Here is an 18,551-nt window from a genome sequence, read left to right as displayed (position 1 = left end):
ACAATACCATGAAAAGGGGGAGACTTACAATCTCACTTACTAGAATGCTATGCCTTTTGTGTCAAAATTTAGCGCTATGATAAGAAATCGTAATTGGACTTATGTAGAAGTCACCACTATTTGAGGTCGGGCAATATAAATTTTAGTGTTAATGCATGTTAGAGATATGGTATTATGAACCATACTCCTAAAACATACCACACTTAAAAGAAAAATGCAAAAGGGGTGGACCTAATCTCATCTATACTTATGTTAATTTTACAATCATCTAGCCTTAGGATATAGAGATATCATAGGTCCATGAAATGAATGAGAAGAGAATGGGATTGAGATGAAGTGGGAGGGGAAATAGAATCAACACAAATTGGTGAAAGGTGTACTTTTATCAAATTAAAACCATTCATTCATTTTCGGAGATGAAATGTATATTTCATCAATCCCCTAAATCCAAAGATTTTAACTCAACAAAGTCAAATCAATATTGACCAAGGCCCAACAACAAAAGTCAAACTCAACAAGTCTATACTGAAAGCTCAACAAAATTTATTTTGCAATTAAACAATTAAAATCAATTAAAAAATTCATTAAATTAAATTATGGTTGGCCAAAATCCTAAAACCTCATCAAAACATCAAATAAATGGCCAAGAGATTTATCATAGGTCAAAGGACCTTGAAGAATAAATCCCAATATTTTTGGAAACTTAAAGTATTTTTAAATAATTAAAAATATGCCCAAAAACTATTAAATCATGAAAAATATTAATAATGATCCAAAAAATAATTTTAATTTAGTAAATGAAAGAGGAATTTATATAATTTTTTTTGGTGAAAGTCTCATATTTTTTGGATCAATATTAAAATTATTATGAATTAATGAAAATAAGTCAAATAAAATGAAAACCAGAAAATGCTAAAAAACGTGGACCACTTGATCTCCCTCATTAACTGAGGTGGCAGATCAAGTGGATCTCAGCATGCATTCCATGATGGACTTTAGTCAATGTGCTGCAGGGATGGTAATCAAAACCAACGCGTGAGATTAAAACAAAATAAGAGGATCATATGGTCTGAGATATGCCAACGCATCGCCGGAGCTACAACTCCGGTCTTCTTCTCCGGTGGACCTCACCAGACCGGTCCACCTTCGACCATCACCAAAATAAAAAATGAGGACATGAATTTAAATTAAAAATGCTCAGGAGCTCAAATCTGGCCTCAATTTCATCTAACTCTAAGTATATTGAAAGATACAGGGAGTTGAATTTTGAGGTTCGTGATCTGAGTTGCTTCGATTTGGCCTCAAAGCAACTCAATATTGTTGCCTACATTTCTAGGACTTCACACAACCAAAAATCAAGAAGAATTATGGAGAATTGAGTCAGAATCAAAAGAAAAGAAAAAGTGAGAAAATCACCTCCACTGCAGGTTCAGATGGCCACGATCTTGCTTCCAACTTCACTTAGCCTTGCTCTGGATGCTTGATAGAGTAGAATTGAATAAAAAAGGAAGCAAGAATCTTGAAGATTTGAATCTTAAAATAGTGGAGATTCAAACTCGATTTCTAATGGAAATCCTCAAGGTTATGCTTTGAATGAGAGGTTTTAGGGATGGGGATTCAAAGCTGGCGCGCAAGTGTCCTCAATTCTGAGTGAAAGGGTCTCTATTTATAGCCAAGGCATTGTTATTTGCACACTTGTTTCAAATTTTCAAAAATAGCAACCTCACTTTGAATGGATGCATGGGTGTGTGATATGCCCTTGTAATCATTCAATCAGGTCCAAAATCATGTACAAACATTGCTGAAGTCATGTTAGCAAGCCATGCATTTGTGTATGGAAGATGCAAGTTCAATTATGCCAAATGGTGATCCAACTTTAAGCCATGTGCAAGTCACACATACTTTGTCCAAATGGGATGAACTTTGACTTTTTTGAAAGGTTAGATCAAGAGTAACAACTTCCATGTTGAACACATTTTCGTTTGAAGCTTAGATCATGATGAATTTTTAGGTGGAAGTTTGGAAAATCAAACATATCAAAAACATTTCAAAGTGTCAAGCCATATCTTCACTTTTTCCACCTTGGCTAAATTTTTATATGATCTTCAAATGGGAAACGTTCCTTAATCAAAGTTGTAGGTCTCTCAAATTCCTTTAAAATTGTCATAAAGTTTACCTCATTTGGATTTAGTATGAAGGAGTTATGCATTTTAAAAGTTGAGGAAAATCACTTGTTCAATGGTATTGGCCCAAAATGATCTATAATGTCTCTTCATTTCACATGCATTTAAAAGTTGAATTTGCTCTTTCTCCAAACATAAAAGTTTAAGTAGAGATATCGAATTTGATCATGCAACTTTAATGGCTTTCATCTCATAAAAAGTGAGCAAGTTATGGTCTTGGGGAGTTGACCTACAAATTAGGGTTTAGACAAAATGACCTATACTCTTTCCCCATAAAAAATGACTTTCCAGGAAAAATAGATCTAGACATCAACATGAAAGTTGTTTGGAATGTCATTTAGATTAAATTTTCTCTTGGAATCATTTTCATATGATAAACAAATTTAGGAGATAGGGTCTAGGGAACCCCAATTTTGATCAGTTGAATTCCTCTAGTCAACCACCATGAACCAACTTGCTAGCTTGCTATTCTCTTGACTTTTGGGACTCATGGAGGATAAGATATGCATAAGATGATTAAATGTGAAGTATCCCTTGAAATATTTGATCAATTGTTGAAGAAGCTTGTTGAAGAAGTCACATAAGATACCCAAATGAATTAGGGTTTCCAAGGCAAACCAATTCCAAACTCTTGATGATTTCTTGATCAAAATAACATGTGAAGATCATGGGGATCCACATATGATGCTTAGTGCCATAGTAAACTATTTCTTGATTGAGCTCCTTGCATTAAGGGTCTTAAACCCTATATGTGAGCTTGATAGAACAAAGGTGAGCCTGTGCCCTACCTACAAAAGAGTTTGAGTATACAAAGACATATTTTTGGTACTTTGGTTAGTAAACAAAGAAAAATGAAGTATGATACAATCAAATGTGCTTGATGATCTCTCCCAATGCAAACCCAATTAATGAAGGGTGAGGAGGATGCCAAGATGTGATCTCAATGCTAATGCATATGATAATAATAGCATGAGGGATCTTAGTGTCAAAATTGGGGTCTTACAGCTGCCCCTATTTAAGGACATTCTAGCTGAGGAGGTGAAGGTTAAAATCTTCGTATCGACTCAGTAGAATGGACTTAAATAACAACATATAGAAGCAAATTTTGGTCCATAAGAGACCTCATGATGCATATGATGTGAATGTTTAAAAGGAATCTTTATGGGGAAAATATTGCCACAAAGGAAAAGAATCCGGAGATACTGAAAAATCCACAGGAGCATAATGCATTCCATACGAGAAACTCACTAGGGAGACAGAGACTCTGGGGGATAAAAAGTTGTGCGTAGACCAGGCTACGACTTAAAAACAACTAGGGAACTCGAGGAATTCCATGAAAATAAATCAATGGAAAGACTCAGTCGGGGAAGAAAAGGAACATCTGCGGGGGGAAACGAGTAGATCAGCATCAAACTGAAATACTCGATCCAGACAGGAAAAAGCGATTTCACTGCGGAAATGCACACTCAAACTCAACTAGGGAAGAAAAGATATTCATTACAGGAGGAGAAAAAATATATTATCCATTACGGTTATTGGGTAAAGGATAAGAAGATCTGACAGGGAGGACATCTGTTACCGGTTAGGGTAAACATATCAAGGATGGCTCGCTGAAGGAAACCAGGAGGTGTATTCATTACCGGTTACTGGGTAAGAATAAACTGTTGGGGAAAAGACAAAATAGGGTTTACAACTTCCGGTTACTGGGTAGAAGACCAAAGGGAGAGAATATCTGTCACTGGTTAAAGTGAATATATCAAGGATAGACTCAGAGGAAAGAAAATCCGTCATCGGTTAGGATGAACATATCAAACATAGACTTTCCTGGGGAAATTAGGAAGGATATCCGTCACCGGTTAAGATGAACATATCAAGGATAAACTGCCTAAAAAAGTAGGAATTACATCTATCGAATACAGGATAGAATACCACCAAGAGAATATCCGACATCGGTTAAGATGAACATATCAAGGATAGACTCAGAGGGGAAAAGTAGGAATTATATATATCGAATACAGAATAAAATACTACCAAGAGAATATCCGTCACCGGTTAAGATGAACATATCAAGGATAGACTCTACAAAAGGGGAAAAAAGCAAGATTTACAACTACGGGTTACTAGGAAGAAGACTGCAAAGAGAAGGAAACCCGTCACCGGTTAGGATGAACATATCAAGGATTAACTCTCTAGGTAAGAAATAGGGATTACAACTACCTTTTTACTGGGTAGAATACCAAAAATAAAATACCTGTCATTGGTTAAGATGAACATATCAAGGATAAACTCAAAGTAGGGGAAGAAAATATTCGTCCTCAGTTAAGATGAACATATCAAGGATAATCTTCCTGGGAGACATGAAAACGAATCCGCTGGGGAAACAAGGTGGCTCTCGTCGGGTATTGGGAAAAAGAGACAATACTTGCAAATAGAGAATAATATTACCAGTTACTGGGTAATAGACTCTCATGGGACCAAAGGTGTCTATCTAGATAAGATCTAGAAAGAAACGGTCAATCAAACACTCATCCCAATGAGGATATAACTCAAGTGGAATGGTTCCATCCAGATAATCACTGGGGAGGAAACTGAAGTAATGATCATCCACGAGGAAATAACTCAGTGAGGAAAGAGAAAGGTTAAAGTCTTTCTGCCTAATGGGCTGACACTCTACAATTGAAAGAGGATAGGCTGACCAAATCTGCATGGGGGAAAAGTATACCACCATAGCAGAGGATCAAAATAAACAATGAATCACAAAGCGAAATAATGTAATAATGAAATTATATGAGTGTATATGTATATGTATATATGATGATTATGTTGATAAAACGATGACGAAGGATATAAATGTCACTGGTTTGAATCATCGATACAACTCCTAGCCAATCCTCCCAGGAGGGAAACAACTGCTGGAGAGAGATCAAACGTCTCGAAGGCTCAATCCTGGTTGGGGAAAGCATAAGGAGAGGATCCGCTGAGTAAATTGCTACAAACTCTAAGGGGAATTTTAGGTGAACGCCATATCAAATGGGAGATAACCCTGCAAGGGAAAACCACAATAGATGCTCAAAATCAGGAGTAACTCTGACGACTTACGGGGGAAGCAAAATTCTTTAGAATCCATGAAACTGCCGAAATAACGCGCCTACCACTCAAGGGAGGCCAACAAACTCGGCTGGGGAAACCAACAAAACTCTGTCGTTGAAAAACTGCGGGGGATGAAATAGGGGTCACGCCCACTGCTGGGGGGAGAACCAATAATGCTCTATATTTAGGGCTCACGATTTTTCAAACCACTGTAAATACTCCTTTAAATGATATCGATTGCTTAAAGTAATTGCTTTTATACATTTAAGAAAACATGATTTTGATTTAAAATTTAATTTCAAACATGATCATACTAAAATTCAAATCTATTTGGCTGAATAATAAATAAGAGTAGAAACAATTGGATAAAAGCTCAACTTTATTTAATAGGATGGTAGTCTGTAAATGACAAGACTCCATAGATCTTTATAAAAGTTAAAAAATGGGAATTTACATGGAAAAGGGCTACATTGAATATAATGATCACTAATCCTTCTACCAACTTTTGATATCCACTATTTTCTTGGCGTCTCCACTGGAGATGGTGAATCAAAATTGACCGACTTGCTCAAGAATGCCTTCAAAAATGAAGATCAACAGGATGCAGTTACTTTCCATAATCCCAAATTTTTGCATAAATTGCCCAAATGTGAGGTACTCAATTTATCAGGATAATTTTTCTATTTTATGTCTCTAACTTTTACCTGGATCGCCCTTTCGGGTTTTCAATCTATCGAGACGCTCATTTTTGCCTAAGCCGCCCTTTCGGGTTTTCAACTTAACGAATTGTTCTTTTCTTTTTTAGGCGAAGTATTTCTTGACTGCATCTATGTTCATAGGACGAGTGAACTCTTCACCATCCATAGTTGTAAGAATCAAAGCACCGCCTGAAAAGGCTCTCTTAACAGCATATGGGTCTTCATAATTAGGAGTCCATTTGCCCCAAGCGTCAAGTTTGAAAGATAGAATCTTCTTGAGCACAAGGTCACCTTCTCTGAATACACGAGGTCTGACCTTCTTATCAAATGCTTTCTTGATTCTCGCTTATATAACTGATCAAGACACATTGCAATCAACCTCTTCTCTTCAATTAAATTCAACTGGTCAAACCTGGTCCGACACCATTCAGCCTCAGTCAACTTGACTTCCACGAGACACGTAATGATGGGATATCAACCTCTACCAGGAGCACAACTTCCATGCCATAAACAAGTGAGAAAAGGGTTGCCCCTATTGAAGTGCGGATGGATGTACGATACCCATGCAAAGCAAATGTGAGCATCTCATGCCAATCTTTGTACGTCATAACCATCTTCTGGATGATCTTCTTGATGTTGTTATTTGCAACTTCAACAACCCCATTCATCTTAGGTCTTTAGGGAGAAGAATTATGATGTACAATCTTGAAGTCTTTACAAAGAGCTTCCACTATATTGTTATTCAAGTTCGATCCATTATCAGTAATGATCTTACTTGGCACACCATAACGACATATAAACTGATTCTTGATAAACCTCACAACAACTTGCTTGGTTACATTCGCATGTGATGCCACTTCAACCCACATTATGAAGTAGTCGATAGCCACCAAAATGAAACGGTTTCTGTTCGAAGCTTTAGGCTCAATCATGCCACTCATATGAATTCCCCACATGGATGTAGCGGGGTATTCGTTACCTTTAGATTTACTGACTAAATCAAAAGTAAGCATACAATTCGAGTCGCCACCGCACTTCTATTTATCCAAAGGAAAGGTTAGAAAGCGAACAAAAACCGAGAAGTTTTATCAAATCAAAAACTAATAAAAATGTCAGAGATCTGGGTAAGGGGGTTGGTTATGCCATGGGAAGGTTTTAAGCACCCAAAACATCCTTAGTACTCTAAGGGAGCCCTTTTTGCAAATGTGTATTGTAGGTTGGTATTTGTGAAAATATTTGTGCAAACAAGATTGGGGAGATGAGAAGAGAATATACATATTATTTACAATTTTATTGTTTGAATGGATAAACCCATTGCCTACGTACCATCACAAAGGTAGGATCAAAATCTCGTAGTTCGGGGCAAAAAATCTCAAAATATGGGTGAATTTATTTGATCAAAAGCCTTAAGGTCTTTTGTTATCAAAGGGAAAAAACTCAACCCAAACCAACAATCCAACATGTGAGGAGAGCTTCAACATACTAGTGAGGGATCCACCCTATAATAAGTATGGAAGACTTATAGTCCAATCACTAAGGATAAGGTGAGGTTTACATCAACCAGTATGATAACTCAAACCTATGGCTAAGGTTTATAAAAAGAGTTTTTAACAAATGTGGCCATTGGAACCACAAAAATCACTTGAAGTGAGTTGTGTTTACAAATTAGAAGTATTCACAAAATGAAGTCAAAGTATGATTAGAATTTATTCACAATGAGTATTAATGAAAAGCGGTTGAAAAATCAAAGGCATAAGGCCTAGGTTTCTAATTTGAAAACAATGTCAATGTTTGCACAAAATAAGTTTTGCTTAGGTTAGAGTGGAGAGAAGAAGAGAAGGGCTAGTCCTAAACATGCAAAGATAAGAGAAGAGATAAAACCCTTGGAGTTCCTTTCTTGAGATCATAAAGATGATTCAAGATGCTCCTTTCCTTTGGACTTAGCAATTCACTCAAGCAATCAAACAAATAATTCAATCAAGCTCCTAGGATCTCCATTTGGCTTGTGTCTCATAACTTGGCTACTCATGACAATGGTCCTTCTTACTATCTCAAGTTTGGAATCCCTATCACACAAGAACAAACAGTCCAAAAGTTCACAATACAATAAGAGGAATGGACAAAGAAGGAGTTTAGATTAGGGGTCATTTCAAGTCAACTTCAAGATTAAGCATTCTAAAGGCATGATGCCTAGTTGCTCTTCAATCAATTTTAGGATTCTAAAGGCATGAGGCCTAGTTGCTCTTGAACTCCTTTAAGCATAGGTAAGGTCCTAATTCTAAGTCCTTTCTCCTTTTTTCATAGGGTTCAAACAATCAAAGACAAAACAAACACAAAGCAACAATATATTTATTCACAATAATGAGCTCAAGTGAGCAAAAGGCAAATGGCATAAACATAAAATATGAGCTCATGTGAGTAACGGAAAAAGGAAATATGAATAAATTAGCAAGAAAGTAAATTGCATTGAAGTAAATTGCAAGAACTAAATGCTTTAATTAAAGTTAGTAATTAGTGGTTAATGTTAGTGTGTCATAAGACAATTTAGTGCTATGTTAAGCAATCGTAAGTGGACTAATGTAGTAGTCACACCTATCTGAGGTCGGTCAATAAAACTATAGGCAAATAAACACAAGTTAGAGATCATGACTAGTAAGCCAGGATCCTACAACTTTCCATGCCAAAAGAAAAGAAGAAAGACCTTATATGGATTTTAAGTTTTTTGCTTGACCAAGAAGCAACCTATCTTGGACAGAAAGCAACTCACTTGATCTTTGATCAAGTTGATTTTGATTTGGATCAAAGAAGGTTAAGCCTCTCATATGTCAAGACCAACCACAAATCATTAACTCATTGGTCAACATAAAAAGAAGAAGAAGAAGAAATGAAATGGATAAAAAGGAGAAATCAAATGACATAATCAAAACACAATGGTCCAATGTGAATCAAAATCAACCTCAACCAATGTAAAATAGAAGAGAAATCAAGATTAGAAGTCAACAAGGTCAAACATATTTTTTTGTATTTTTGGAATTAAAATAAAGCATAAAATAAAATGAACAAACTTAGGGTCAAACTTCAAATTCAATTCAAATCAACTTGAATAGGTCCAATTGAATTATCATAAGTCTAACATGGTCAAACAAGGTTTGACAAATTTTCTCAACATTTTTTGTAAACAGAAACTATTTTAAAACAATTAAAACTTAAGAAAAATAACACAAATGAATTAAAATCTCAAATAAATCTCAAATCAATTAAGAAATTGATGAGAATATTTATCATAGACTTATCATCATCCATATGTGCTAAGAAAATATTTTTGGAATTTTTGGATATCAAAAAGTAATTAAAATGAAGTAAAAACTATTAAAAACAAAATAATTCACAAAAAATATTAAACGGAATCACAAAAATAATTAAAAATCAGATTATGAAACTAGATTTTAAAAGAAATTTTTTGCAGTTGGTCTCATATTTTTGTGATTCCAAATAAAATGGTTGTGAATTTTTGAAAATAAATGGAATAAAAGAAAAATAAAACAGAAATTAGAAAATACAAAAAATCAGGAAGCGTTGGATCCACTTCATTAATTGATGTGGCAAATCACATTTTTTAGGCAGTTTTCACAAGCAAATCACATTATATGATGAGATATAGATCAAAACAGTTGAGCAATAAACCTTTGAAGAGCAGCTTTAATCAGCACGATTCCTTCCAACTTTTGCTTGCAATCTAATCTTGAGATGTGATATGAGTTCAAGGCTAAGGAATAAGTCTTGAAGATCAACTGATTTTGTTGAAATTCAAGCTTGAATTGAGAAAAATAAAATCAGAATTCCTTTGGTAATGGGTGGGTTTCCAATTCTGCAGAGCATCAGGTAGCCTTCAAGTTGAAATTTGAATGAAGCAAGCATGGTATTTATAGCTGAGCTGCAAGGCAAGTGAGGTAAAACTCATGTGCATGAAGCTTTGGATCCTCCATGCATGGGCATGTACAGGTGCATGTGCATCCCAAAAGCAAGTGCAAACGCAAGCTGATATCATTCCAAATTGAAATGGACGTGTAATTTGCCTTGTGTTTGCTTGTGCATGAAGATTCCAATTGAATTGCATATTTGGTCACAAATGTTCCCCTCTTCGAAAGTCACTCATGAAAAATCCAAACATAGGCATGTGAGTAATGGTTGGAAAGGTCCTGACATAAGGAACAAAAGGTATGTTGGGTAAAAATCCATTTGGACTTTGGAAATTTAAGAAAACTGGTCTTGAAATTTGATGTACAAAACATGTATAAGGAAAATTTGTCAAAAATGATCAACTTCAAGCCCTTCTGTTTCAATGATGCAATCCTCAAATGGAAAAACCTTAAACATAAAAGTTGTATATATTTTCAAAATTAACAATTTGGAATTAAATTCTGCATCATTTGGATTTTTTATGAGAAAGTTATGGGCACTTGAAGTTGGACATTTTCAAGATTCAATGGTTTTGGTCCAAAGTGACCTATAATGTTTTGTATTATCACATGTGTTTCTTTTAAGGTTATGAATTTTTGTCCAACATAACATTTGAATTATACATCTTAGTATTTCCAATGAAAATGGTCTCACCTTAAAATCATAATAAATGAAGGAGTTAGGTCCTTGGGAAGTTGACCCAAAATTAGGGTTTCAGTCAAAATGACCTATAATGTTTTGAAATGAATGATGACCTTCCATGTTTCAAATAGATTTTTGATGAACATGAAAGTTATTGATATGTTTCTTTAGAACATTATTTCTCTTGGGGTCATCTTCATTTGACAAACACATAAAACGTTAGGTCTCAGTGGATCTCTGTTTGGTCAGATGACTTGACTGGTCAACTTCTCAAGGCCAAACTTCAAATATTGATGAATGAATGATTGAGGATACTCACATAATATCATATATGCATAAAATGATGAATTAAAGAACTTACCTTGATTTAATTTGATCATAGGTTGAGGTTTCTTCATGAGCAAGGCACAGTCAATGCAAAGTTGAATTAGGGTTTCCTTGGGAAACAATCCTCAAGCCCTTTGGTTTATCTTGATAAAATTGAAAAATTGAGATACTTGGGAGGCATATATGATGATTAGGAACCTTGTGGACCATTGTCATGCTTGCTTTCATCTTCATCTAGCCACTTTATTGAGTATAAGAGCCTCCTAGGAGCAAGGGATCTCATGATTGCTTGAGCTTCAAAACAAAAGAAGTTAGTGACATATTTTTGTGCTTTTGGTTAGTAAATAAAATAAGAAAAGCAATAATATACCATACAAGTATGCTTGGTGGTCTCAAACCAACTCACACAAGTCCCAACCCAAGGGTTAAGGAGCCACACATGCTATGATCCTTGAGGCAATGCAATGAGCAATGATATGATGCCATGAGGGATCTTAGGATCAAAATTAGGGTCTTATAGATGCCCCTATTTAAGGTCATTCTAGCCGGAGATATGAAGGTTAAAATCTTCGTCTCGACGAGGTAGAATATGCTTAAATAATAACAAAGAGACGAATTTTGGTCCCTAAGAGACCTCATGATGCAGATGTATGCATGCAAAAGTTAATACTCTGTGGGGAAATATGGCCACAGAGGAAAAGAAATCAGGAGAAACTGAAAACCCATAGGAGTAATACACTCACTAGGGAGACAGAGACTCTAGAGAGAAATAAGGGTAAAATGTGTGAGCAGGTCACGACTTGAGAACTTGCTGGGAGACACGAAGGGATTCCATGAAAATAAATCGATGGAAAGACTTGAGCTGACGCAAAGATGCATGTATTGGGGAATATGCCAATACAGCAAAACTATCCATAAAGGATACTTCGGATAAAAGTCTGGACTCGGGTGGGGAATATCCACTGAGGGAGTCAGCCGAGGAAGAAAAATGAGATATTACCGGCTACTGGGTAATAAACTCAAGGCGAGACATGTTATTAAAACACTGGTATAAGGGTGAGAGAACAACACGCTCAGGGAGAAAGAATATCTAAGACCGGTATAAGGGTGAGAGATATCAATCATCCGAAACATCTGAGGAGGACCCAAAAGGCACATCTCAACTTAGGAAAATCTGACTCCGCAGGGGACAAAAGTCATAATAGGGAGCAGAAGGAAGGAACACCAGGGATACCGGTTACTGGGCATATAATAGGTGACCAACCAGGCGTGAATTGGGAACATATCCAAGACACTCATCATCCGAAAAGGAGGGCTGAAAAAGCAAACTCAATTTACAGGACAGGCATTCGATTCCACAAGGAAAAACGAATCTTACTCGACTGGGGAAGAAAAATACTTCGACCGAAGAGCGCATGAGACATATTATCTGTTACCGTCAGAACGTAGATAACATACTCGCATGGAAGATTATCCACAACCTGTTACTGGGTTAATAAAGGATAAATCGACCGAAAAGAAGGGCCATCGGGATACCGGTTACTGGGTATATAATGATGACCAATTCAAAGGAGAAACAATCATTTCCAAACAAGGGTAAATGAAAGATGACTCGCTGGGGATACATTGACAAGACTAATGATCCCAAAGATGTATCACCGGTTACTGGGTGGTATACTCAAAAAATGAAGGAATATCAATACCGAATATTGGATAAAGATAACCATCAAAGAGGCAATTACATCTACCGGTTACGGGGTAGAAAACCACAGAAATAAAACTTACAACTACCGGTTACTGGGAAGAAGGCCACAAAGGTCCACTGGGGAAAAGATGAACAATTACTGGTTACTGAGAAATCGAACAACAAAACCAACAGAGAACTGCAGGGGAATAATAAGGAAGGAGTCAATCTAGGAATAAACTAGAAAGACACAACCAAACAAGACTCAACCCAATGAGGATATAACTCAGGGGAGTAATTCCATCCAGATACACAGCTGGGGAGGAAACTGAAACAAAAAATCATCCACGAGGACATAAGTCAGTGGGGAATGGTGAAGGAAAGATAGACACTTTCTGCCTAATGGGAGCTGACTCTATCTGGAGAGATCAGACACAAGCATCTGCTTATGGAAAAATATTTCACCAACAGCAGGATATAACAAGCAAAGATATATAACATAGAATGCACACATGAATATCTGAATGCTATAATTATGCATGTATATGTGTGGTTTATGTATGATTAATGCTGACAGACAGACATATCTAATACAAATAGGTCCGAGAATCAATGGACGGACATCCGGTATAACATCTCAAAAGAGAAAGGCCAGGCCCACCGAAGGAATCAAATCTGGTGGGGGCATCACATACCAGGAGACACCAATCACCGTTGGGGACAAGAGCCACTGCTGGAGATAAGCAAAGATCACAACTATCAACCGCCGGGGACAAACAAAGTCTCAACCGGGGAATATGCAGAGATATCAATAAGATCTAACATAGAAGAACTCTCCTGGGGAGGATCAACATGGATAATATTCGTTGTAGAAGAAACTCTACTAGGGAACTTATCAGGGGATAATATGAAATTCTATGGGGAACAACCACCAAACAAAAGTTTCAACAATCAAAAACACATTTCTTCTTATCTGCTGGAGAGATATCTCTGCTAAGGGGAGAGAGAACCAAAGCTTCGCTTAGGAAGGAAAAAACACATCTTCACCACCAGTTCAACTTAGACGAAATTTTCCAATAAGGAGGGCAATATAAATCAACAGGCTCTGATCAGGAAACTCCGCTAGGGATAGACTGTGGGCGATCCAACTGAGGATAATTTGCCGTGAGCAACCTTACTCGGACTGAGTTGTAGGCGAGCCCGTTGGGGAGCAACTAGAAGCCAAACTGCTGAGGATAACCGACCAAGGAGATATTTGGAAGATAGCTTTGCAGGGAACCCACGCTTATTCCTGCTGAGGAGTTCTACTCATGCTAGGAATTCCTGCTTACTCTGCTGGAGATTTCCATTTATGTCGAGGGAAGACCAACTTTCTCAAGAATAGATAACATATCAACATTTATCAATTTATAAGGGATTTTAGGTCAGTCCACACGAGGGATGACAACCATATAATTGATAAAACACGAATGCTAGACTCAGACTCTCTGGCGAGTTAAGGATGTTTGAGATAGAGGTATACATATTTAAAAGGATCAAGGCAAAAACTTCAGACTCTCTGGGGATCTGATGATGTATTATCCTTCGCTGCGTTTGCTGAGGAGACAACCTAAAAGGTGAGGAAGAGGATACAAATATGCTAGAAATATGAACAAATGTCTTACCCTTTAGAGATCATACTATCCATGGGAGAGCACTAAAGACATTCCATTTATCCTTTCAGTCATTGTAAATGGTCACTTTGTTTAAAAATAGTTTATAAAACTTTATTTATTTAAAACAATGATGTTTATCAATTAAAACATGCAAACATTTGTTAAACAGAAACAAATAAGAGTGCAAGGAATTCGATAAAGGCTCAAATTTATTTGATAGAATGGTAGTCTGCAAATGGCGAGAATCCATGGATCTTTACAAATTTGAAATTGGTGATATATATTGGAAAAGGGGCTACATTGAACATAATGACCATTTCTCCACCAACTCTGAATCCAATGTATTTGAAGCTTCAGTTGGCGACGACTAAGCGAGAATCTTTGACAGATGATAGCTGTAGAGCAAAGTCTTGTCGAGATGCAGTTACTTGCCAAATCCCTAATTTTTGCCTAGATTGCCCCAGGGTGAGGTACTCGATCTAGCGGGATATATATATTTTTTCATGTCTCTTACTTTTTCTTGGACCGCCCTTTCGGGTTTTCAATCCACCGAGACGCTCATTTTTTCCTAAGTCGCCCTTTCGGGTTTTCAACTTAGCGAGCTATTCTGTTTTTATTTTAGGCGAAGTATTTGTTGACTGCGTCTGAATTCACAGGACGAGTGAAATCCTCCCCATCCATAGTTGTAAGTATCAAAGCACCGCCTGAAAAGGCTCTCTTAACAACATATGGACCTTCATAGTTTGGAGTCCACTTGCCCCTGGAATCGGGCGTGAAAGACAAAACTTTCTTGAGCACGAGGTCACCTTCTCGAAACACACGAGGCTTGACGTTCTTATCAAAGGCTTTCTTCACCCTTTGTTGATATAACTGACCATGGCACATGGCAGTTAATCTTTTCTCTTTAATCAAATTCAGTTGGTCATAACGACTCTGAACCCATTCAGCCTCAGTCAACTTGGCTTCCATCAAGACTCTCATTGATGGGATCTCAACCTCTACGGGGATCACAACCTCCATGCCATATACAAGGGAGAAAGGGGTTGCCCCTGTTGAAGTGAGGACGGATGTACGATAACCATGCAAGGCAAACGAAAACATCTCATGCCAATCTTTGTACGTAACAACCATCTTCTGGATAATCTTCTTGATGTTCTTGTTAGCAGCTTCAACAACCCCATTCATCTTGGATCTATAAGGAGAAGAATTATGATGTGCAATCTTGAACTCACTACACAGCTCTTTCATCATCTTGTTGTTTAAGTTAGATCCATTATCAGTAATGATCTTGTCTGGCATGCCATAACGGCATATGAGTTGATTCTTGATAAACTTCACAACCACCTTCCTGGTCACGTTTGCATACGATGTCGCTTCAACCCACATGGTGAAGTAATCAATTGCTACGAGAATAAAACGGTGATCGTTAGACGCCTTTGGCTCAATCATGCCAATCATGTCAATTCCCCACATGGAGAAAGCCATGGTGAGGAAATAACATTCAGAAGTGTCGGGGGAATATGAATCTTATCCGCATAAATCTGAGACTTGTGGCATTTCTTCACATATTTGCAGCAATCAGACTCCATTGTCAACCAATAGTAGCCTGCTCTCAACATCTTCTTTGCCATGGCATGTCCATTGGAATGAGTACCAAATGAATCCTCATGGACTTCAGTCATCAACAGGTCTGCTTCGTGTCTATCCACGCATCTGAGCAGAATCACCATAAACATCAAGATGCTTGATCCTAAGATCAATACACTCTTCCAAACCCATAATACAAGCCTCATACTCTACCATATTATTCGTGCATTTGAAAGTTAGCCTTGCTGTAAAAGGAAAATGTGTGCCCTGAGGAGTAATAATCACTGCCCCAATACCATTTCCATACTGATTAACAGCGCCATCGAAAACACCATACCCCATCGGGAACCAGGCTCTGGCCCTTCATCGAGCGTAGGCTCATCGCAATCTTTCATCTTCAAATACATAATCTCCTCATCAGGGAAGTCATACTGAATAGACTGATAATCCTCAATTGGTTGATGTTCCAAGTGATCAGCCAAGATACTACCTTTAATAGCTTCCTAAGCTCGATACTCAATGTCATACTCAGACAACAGCATTTGCCAACGGGCGATTCTCCTTGTTAAAGCAGGCTTCTCAAAGATATACTTGACTGGATCCATTTTGGATATCAACCAAGTCGTATGATTCAACATATACTGGCGTAAGCACTTAGCAGCCCAAGCCAAAGCACAACATGTCTTCTCAAGCATTGAGTACCGAGACTCACAATCAGTGAACTTCTTACTCAAGTAGTATATAGCATATTCTTTCTTCCCTGATTCATCTTGTTGACCCAATACACAACCCATAGAGTCATCAAGCACAATTAAATACATAATCAATGGCTCCCTTCGACAGGCGGAGACAGAATCAGAGGTTTAGACAGATACTCTTTAATACTGTCAAAGGCCTTCTGGAAATCCTCGGTCCAATCATGACACTGATCTTTCTGGAGGAGCTTGAATATTGGCGCACATGTGGCAGTCATGTGGGATATAAATCTAGAAATATAATTCAAGCGACCAAGAAAACCTCGGACTTGCTACTCTGTTTTGGGCGCAGGCATCTCTTGTATTGCTTTGACCTTGGCATGATCAACTTCAATACCTCTTTCACTGACAATAAAGCCCAATAACTTTCCATAAAGGACCCCAAATGTACAGTTGTTCGGGATCAGGCGGAGTATGTACTTCCTCAAATGCTGGAAAAGCTTCAACAAGTTCTCTACATGTTCAACTTCCGTTCTCGACTTTGCAATCATATCGTCAACATACACCTCGATCTCCTTGTGCATCATATCATCAAACAAGGTAGTCATAGCGCGTTGATACGTGGCTTTAGCGTTCTTCAAACCGAAGGGCATTACTCGATAACAGAATGTTCCCTAAGATGCGATGAATGTTGTTTTCTCCATATCCTCGGGTGCCATTTTAATCTGGTTATAACCGAAAAATCCGTCCATAAATGAGAAGACATTGAATTTAGCTGTATTATCTACCAACATATCAATGTGTGGTAGAGGAAAATCATCTTTCGGACTAGCTTTATTCAAGTCACGATAGTCAACACACATTCGGACTTTTCCATCTTTCTTAGGCACGGGCAAAATATTGGCCACCCATTGAGGATATGTAGAAGTCACCAGAAACCCCACATCAATTTGCTTCTGAACTTCTTCTTTAATCTTCACTGCCATATCAGGATGAGTTCTTCTGAGCTTCTACTTCACAGGCACACACTCAGGCTTCAAAGGCAGGAAACGTTGCACGATATCAGTATCTAGACCAGGCATGTCTTCATACGACCAGGAAAAGACGTTGACATATTCTCGTAGCAACTCAATCAACCCCTTCTTAACAGACTCTTCAAGGAGTGCCCCAATCTTCACTTCACGAACACAATCTTCAGACCCCAAGTTGACTGTTTCCAGATTCTCAAGATGCGGCTGAATGATCTTCTCTTCGTGCTCAAGCAGACGGGTAATCTCATCAGGAATCTCTTCAACATCATCTTCTTCGACCTCAAATACAGGGAACTCAAAGTTGGGAGATGGCGTTGGATCATTATGTTCAATGGGTTTGATCAACCTGCATAATGATTTTGAGTATAAAAGAGATTTCATAATTCAACCAAGGCAAATCATTATGCAAATGAAAAGATTAATTTTATTCTCTTTTTAGGGTTTTATGGTGATCATCAATTTCATGCAAAAAGCAAAAATAATTTGGAAAAACAAACATTTAACATGTAATTTTTGAATGAATATCATTGTATTAATGTGCCAACAATGTCATCACTTCTCCTTTTGGCATGGGAGAAGGGTTTTTAAACAAAAGTGAACATATTACGTAGACTTGTGGATGACTGTTGGAACATCAACAGCGACCCACTTATTGCAGGTTCCTCCAGGGATAACAAAGTTTCCCAGATCTTCCTCTTCATTATCTTCCACTATGGCAGCAGCCTCTTGATCTTCAGCAGTGTGGATGAAACCACCACTCTAGAACAACCCACGCTCATTAGAAATGCCTGAAGAATACCATATGCCATCCTGGGATTTATTATCTTCCATCTTTATCATTTGTCCTAAACCAGTAGTTGCACCATGCTCAATGGCCAACTTAGCATCATTATAGGAAGCAAATGAAGAAAGTCCTTTCCTTGAAGGCTCAGCAATAGATAAATCTTGGAACGGAGTCCCAACCTCATCCTCAGCATCTATATAGGAAAAGGAAGATAA

Source organism: Lathyrus oleraceus, chromosome 3 (genome assembly GCF_024323335.1).
Source record: "Lathyrus oleraceus cultivar Zhongwan6 chromosome 3, CAAS_Psat_ZW6_1.0, whole genome shotgun sequence".
In the NCBI taxonomy this organism is placed as follows: domain Eukaryota; kingdom Viridiplantae; phylum Streptophyta; class Magnoliopsida; order Fabales; family Fabaceae; genus Lathyrus; species Lathyrus oleraceus.
Note: the sequence above shows the minus strand (reverse complement) of the source record.